This window comes from Lucilia cuprina, chromosome 4 (genome assembly GCF_022045245.1).
Source record: "Lucilia cuprina isolate Lc7/37 chromosome 4, ASM2204524v1, whole genome shotgun sequence".
In the NCBI taxonomy this organism is placed as follows: Eukaryota; Metazoa; Arthropoda; class Insecta; order Diptera; family Calliphoridae; genus Lucilia; species Lucilia cuprina.
In genome coordinates, this window is record NC_060952.1 from 49,632,275 (window position 1) to 49,638,004 (window position 5,730).

General features: G+C 27.5%; 1 long non-coding RNA gene across 1 annotated transcript; it reads right to left on the minus strand.

Annotated features, from left to right (window-relative positions):
- Positions 1 to 3,529: 3,529 nt before the first annotated feature.
- Positions 3,530 to 4,698, minus strand: LOC124419834. The gene is made up of 3 exons (XR_006940837.1): positions 4,546 to 4,698; positions 4,307 to 4,452; positions 3,530 to 4,146 (listed from the first exon to the last, which is right to left on the minus strand). It is a non-coding gene; the product is annotated as an uncharacterized LOC124419834 (long non-coding RNA).
- Positions 4,699 to 5,730: the final 1,032 nt, after the last annotated feature.

A 5,730-nucleotide genomic window follows, 5' to 3' on the forward strand; every position in this document is an offset into this window, starting at 1 on the left:
TTTGTTGCAATATACACTACACAAACATTGCCCGTACAAACACCGATTTTTTCACGTTTTTGTGGACTTGCAAAGATATATATGTAAATTTTCTTCGAAATATAAATTTTGTAAAAAATTATTTATTTATTAATTATATTAACAATACAAACAGTTTGAAAAATTCAATATGTTTGTGTAAAAATCAAAAATTTTTTATTTTTGTACAAGCAAACCGCAAGCATTTGTACAAACACGAATCATCCTCATACACTACACAACAGGCTTGCACAAACGTAAAATTATAGTATGTTTGTCAAGCTGCTTGTGTAGTCTATTTGGCCCTTTATATTCGGGGGTACAGTTGTATGGGGGTTAGGTGAAATAATGGACCGATTTTAACCATTTTCAATAGGGTTCGTCCCAGGGTCAATAAAATATCATGTACAAAATTTCATTGAATTACCTTCAAAATTGCGACCTGCAGTTTGATTACAATGTTTACATGGACGGACTGATGGACATAGCTAAATCAACTCAGAAAATGACTCTGAGTCGATTGGTATAGTTTAGGTATGTATAGGACCAATATTATTGTGCGATACAAACATCAGCACAAACCCAATATACCCTCCATAATAAAGTGGTGTAAGGTATAAAAAAGAGATCTTATTAACACTGAGAATAATTAAATATTTTAGTTATTTCTCCTGAAATAATATTTTAAAAACAATATACAATTCAAATGTTTTTTTTTTATTTTTATTCCAAGAGGTCTTATGGGATTCTCTCACCCATATTTTTAGTTCAGCTTTTGTTGCGTCGAATGGATCTGCGTTTGTCAGTTTAACTGCCTTGAGCTCGCTTCCCTTTAAAGCTATTATATTCGCTCTTTCGTTACCGACTACTCGCGAGTGGGTTGGTACCCATATGATGTGAACCATGCCTCTTGGGGAATATTCAGTTAAAGCTTTTTTACAATCCAAAGTACTAAAATATTTTTTTGCTAAAAGTTTGTATTTTCTGAAATATATTTATACATTTTTAAATTAGAATGGGCGTTATATGTTGATATGGTGTCCGTCCCTCAATGTTTACATTTTTGATATAATTTGATGAAGTTTTCCCAAGAAATGCATGGTATCTCATAGCTACGATACAAATATTACCACGAAATTGTACTTAGTAAATTGTTATATTTAAGGCACTCATGACGCTGTTATAAAGTCTCGAAAAGGGACAAAAATTGCGTTTTCTCAAAACTCAGGACATAATATCTCAGATTCCAGATGTGATGGAGAAAATATCTAGTATTTTATAGAAGCGTCTAACAAAGTCTCAGGGTTTCAACTATTTTAACATTTGGTCTGATAATATTGAAGAGAAACAGCTACTAAAGTTATAGAGTACTTTAGTAGCTGTTTCCTACAACTTTTATTTGATGCATTTTTGAGAAAATGTGCAAAAAAATATTTTAAAAAGTATTTTAAATTTTAAAGAACTTATCCCCATATTCTAATTCTCTTGTTATTTCAAAACGATTTATTGAAAGTTCCCATACAAAAAAAAATATTTTAACAGACAGATTTACTACCGGTTAAACGATAATCGGATATTGAGATTGTAGCCCTGAAAGTATCAAATATGACTCGGGAGTATCACGGTTCTTTTGCACATCAAATAGTATCAAAAAAAGTACCATCGTACCAATTTTGCCATCCCTGATGTGGAGTCTGGCTTAAGTTAAAAGCCATAAAAGGGAACTTTTCGGTACTTTTACGTTTTTCGAAAGGTACTAGAAATATGAAATTAAGTATGTAGAGTCTGAATTAGGTCAGAACCCATAAAAGGCAAGCAAGTTTTGCACCTATAACCAAAATGATACCTATTACCTTATTTGTAAAAAAGAGAAAAATATATTTTTTTTCAAATAACGAATTAATCAGAACAATTAATGCCAATAATTGAAACAAGATTTAACATTGATTAATTCATTGATTGTATAAAATAAATATTTAATAAATATAAAATTGATATTTCATTAATTTACTAATCAAATAAATTAAAATGTCTGATAGAGAATTTTTTAAAAATCAATTAAGAAGGTGATTAAAACAATCAAATTATTAATCGATTACACACAACGTTAAAGGAATACTAGACCCTCAACAATGCGTTCAAAAATTATCACTTTATTGCCACAATTTGACATATAAAGTGTTTCATAAATTGTAAAGAAACTTGAATATTATAAGCCTAACATTTTATTGACTATTTAAGAATTATAAATATTGCTAGCACAAAAATTCCAAAAAAAATATTAAAATATATCTAAAATGGAAAAGAAGGCCAGAAAATTTTTTTCAATCATTAAAAAATTAATTGAATTAATTAAAAATTTAATCAAAATGTTATACTTAAGTTTCAAACAGTTTCAAAAAACGAGACAATTAAGACAAATAAAAATTTGTTTAAATAAAAAATAAAGAAAATTAAAACATGTTAATTGAAAATAAACTACCGATAATTTTTTCTGTGTACTCAATCCGTTGTAATATGTTAGGTATAAAATCACTTGAATCTATAATGTTTTTATTTGATATATTAAACTTCAACATAATATATACCGATTTATTGTCCCATGTTAACATAAATGATCCATCAAGATCATTGAGATTTCATGATTATTTTCAAATTGGTTTACATAGAACTAACTACGCTCTCAATGAGACATTAATAAGAGCACAAAATTTATTTAATAATTTAGAGGAAAATAATATTTTAGATTTTTGTTACTCTAAAGAAAAGTTTATGTTATAAGTATTTACTTAATATATTGTAACTAGTTTTAAGCGAATAGTCTGTAAATCCTAAGACTTTTATAAAAAAATAAATAAATAAATTTCAACCTTTATTGTAAATTCCGCTTTTTGGTTTTTTTCGTACATTTTATTTCAGTTTACACAACTTTTCGTTCTCACCAATACTACTACTGTTTTAGCCTTGGACATCCCTGCATTAAATGCATAAGGACCTTAACTGAGAAAGGACTTAGACCTGTCTGCTTTCTAACAAAATATTTGTTAAAATCTAACAATTAAAATAAATGGTTCTATATAAATTTTCAAACAACTTTTATTTTGATCCAGACAAATCTTTGTTTTTGAATTAGCCATAATTTCAAACAATTTGTTTTATAAAACCAAACAATAAAATTAATGCAAAAGCAATAAACTAAAAGTAAAAAGTTGTTTTGTGTTTTTTTAATAAAATTTATAAATAAATTTTATATTTTTTTTATTTATTTAAAAGAAAAAATGTTGATCACTTATAAATTAATATGTTTACATTTTGAAAATTATTTACTTTGTAAAATTAATACAAATATAGGCTTACGAAAATCTGCAGTGTCAAATCGGGAGGTACGGTTGTATGGGGGCTAGGTGAAATAATGGACTGATTTCAACCATTTTCAATAGGCTTCGTCCTTGTGCCAAAAAACAAGCTTGGTCCAAATTTCATCAAATTGTCTTGAAAATTGCGGCCTGTACCTTGCACACAAAGTTTACATGGACAGCCAGCCAGCCGGACAGACGGACGGACATGTCTTAATCGACTCAAAAAATGATTCTGAATCGATCGGTATACTTATAAGTATACTTTAAGCAGTTCTTTACAAAGTAAAAGAGCGCAGCAAATAAGAACAGCAAAAGCACAAGAGAAACCACAAGAGCTGAAACGCTGCAAGCAGTAGTGATCGTTTAAAATTAATCGCTGTGACTGCGTTAGCAGAAAACATTTCACTGTACCACTACAGCTAATGAGTTTGTTTCTGTTTCTTCGACTTTGCTGTTTGCTTTTGCTTTGGGTACAACTGTTAAAAAACTTTAAGCAAAGCAGAAATTTAGGTGCTTTTGCTAATTTCAAGCAAGCAATACAAACCCTGCATCTACAGCATTTAAAATTCTTAAAATAGGATAGGATATTTGATGTATTTTATGTATTTCACCAACAATCATTAATTTTGGCTGAATATTTCGTCCTTGCAATTTGAGTAAGCTAATTTAGGCCTCAAGTTCTTCTTTAGATCCAGCCATTATTACAAAACCTTCTTGGGAGTCAGCGATTGTATACTTTTTTCTAATGCACCACTTTCATCAGCCTGCACTTTTTGTGGTAGAGGGAAAAGATGATTCATATTCAAAAATGTTAAAACAATTTTAGATTCTAACAAAAAAAATAATTTATAAATTATTTATAAATCATTTTTTATCAAAATGATTTACTAAATAATAAATTTGCAAAATGTGAATATAATCATACATACCATTATCTATTGCTTCTGTCATTTGTAATTGTTTAGAAACAGAGGCATTTGAAAGTTTTTAACACAGAAATTTTGTCACCAAATTGTTACCATCTTTCCTGAAGCGATTTTGCAATTAGGAATTTTAATGAAAAATCAATTTCGATCTGCAAAATGTTAAAAAGGGCCGTTTGCGTTTTAGGTGACGATATGTATTTATACAAAAATAACATATAATTCGATGTGTAATGTACACTTACTAATTGAAAGACAGAAGGTTTAATATATTCAGGCCATAGATTAAAGATTTCTGCTCTTGGAATCAGTTATTTGTTTAAATCGAAATGATGCACATTTTCTCCAATACACACAGAAAAAAGATCGATCGGAAATCGGTTACCATAACAAATTGTCATTAACTGTAATAGAATATTAATTACTGCTATTAAAAATATGTAAATTGAACTAATTCATTATATTAAGAACTGAAAAACCACAAAAGTAAACGATATATGGTTCATAAAATTATTAATTTGGTATATATAACCAATTTGAGATTTTTGAATACTTATTTGTTTATTTCGTCAAGCACAACTAAATTTATTTTGTTAAATATTTTCCCGAATTGGAAATATCAGTACTTACAACTAAAAAAATTTATAGATTAATAAAATTTACTTTAAAAATATGTTATTGGTTTTTAAGAACACAAATTTCTATTAACAGTAAAGAAAATTGGAATATTTTTTTTGCAATAAAGCTTAATTCAGTATTCCCAACTGAATTTTTCAAAAAACACACAAAAATATAAATTCGGTATATCCAATCGAATTTATAAAATAAATGTAAATTTTTACTGACATTTAAAAATAATTTTTGTTCTAAAATAGAAAGAAATAAAATGCGAACAAAAAATTTACAGTTTCAATTATGTGAACATTTTAACTCTTTATATCGCGAATAAAAAGTAATTTGTATATTAGCGCTAGAATTTTGAGATAATTGTAAGTATGAATCTACATACATATATATGTGTTGCATATAAAGATTTAATAGAAAAATTATTCCTTTATTTACAGAAAACTATTTATGTCACTGGATATGAATAATGTTTTTAGCATGTTGCGAAAATTTTAACTACTTAAAAGTAAAAGAAGTGTTCAATTACGAGAGCGCTTCATCTATCAAATTACCTTTTAGGAAGTAAATACAAAATTTAAATGTTAAAATATTTGAATTTGCGAAAACTTTAACAACCCAAGATACGTGTAGAAGAGGTAACGAACCACAATAGCGGTACATCGATCAGTCAAATGTCGTGTTGTAAATTTAAAACCATATTCAGTTATGAAGTAATTATTTTTATATAATTATAACCATCTTTTAAATTTGTTTATATCTGCAAACATTTTAAATTACATAGTTATATTTATAAATAAACGAAA